Source organism: Morus notabilis, unplaced genomic scaffold (genome assembly GCF_000414095.1).
Source record: "Morus notabilis unplaced genomic scaffold, ASM41409v2 Scaffold177, whole genome shotgun sequence".
Classification (NCBI taxonomy): domain Eukaryota; kingdom Viridiplantae; phylum Streptophyta; class Magnoliopsida; order Rosales; family Moraceae; genus Morus; species Morus notabilis.
In genome coordinates, this window is record NW_010357654.1 from 309,854 (window position 1) to 311,086 (window position 1,233).

Consider the following 1,233-nt stretch of genomic DNA (forward strand, 5'->3'; position numbering starts at 1 on the left):
CATATGCATTGAATCAATAGGAGACGTTTAGTAATAAGATTCATACCATAATTTGAATTATGATTTATAATTTGTTACAGTGTTTTTTCTCATAAAAAATATACGTAAATAAAAATTAGTTCTAATCTCATGATTCTAATCTATGAACTAAATGTGTCCGTACAATTCCACCTATATACATGCAAGTATGTCTTGTATGCATTTACTTCAGAAAAAGGGTGCACTTGCATTACAGATTGCTACATTGTTGTACATATCGTTTGTTTATTTTTTAAACTATGTTTCTCCAATATTATATAAAAGTGTATATTACGTTATTACCGAGATGGCGACAAAATTTAAGCATACAACGTTAAACACATATGCATTGAATCAATAGGAGACGTTTAGTAATAAGATTTATACAATAATTTGAATTATGATTTATAATTTATTACAGTGTTTTTTTTCATAAAAAATATACGTAAATAAAAATTAGTTCTAATCTCATGATTCTAATCTATGAACTAAACGTGTTCGTACAATTCCACCTATATACATGCAAGTATGTCTTGTATGCATTTACTTCAGAAAAAGGGTGCACTTGCATTACAGATTGCTACATTGTTGTACATATCGTTTGTTTATTTTTTAAACTATGTTTCTCCAATATTATATAAAAGTGTATATTACGTTATTACCCCTCAAACGGTTATCATAATCTTTCCAACTTGACATAAACCTGCCATCATCACCTCATGTTCTCATATTCTGCAAATAAAAGCTGATGCCTCAACCATCTATTTGACAAGTGTTGCTCTACAAATAACCTGCAACTAATATTACTAATCTCCATAAGTATCAGCTCTAGCTCTAGTGTGGACAAATGCCTAATATATCTTAAAAATTGTCACTCATCTGATATTAAAACGGCATATATATATTTTTTTAAAAAATATGTATATTTTTTTAAAAATATATATATTTTCTTTTAAAATATGTATAATATAAGAAGACATTTATAATTTATTTAAACACCTATATATATTTTAAAATGAAATATACATGTACTGTTTCAATTTGCTTCAATTAGAGACTACCATATATTTTATGAAATAACGTTAACAAATAATAAAATAGTGGGAACAATTAAAAAAATTAAAAATAAAAGACATATCTTTGATTATTAAGGAGACGTTTGATTCATAAATTAAAATTATATAATTAAAATTATTTTTAATTTATATATATTTT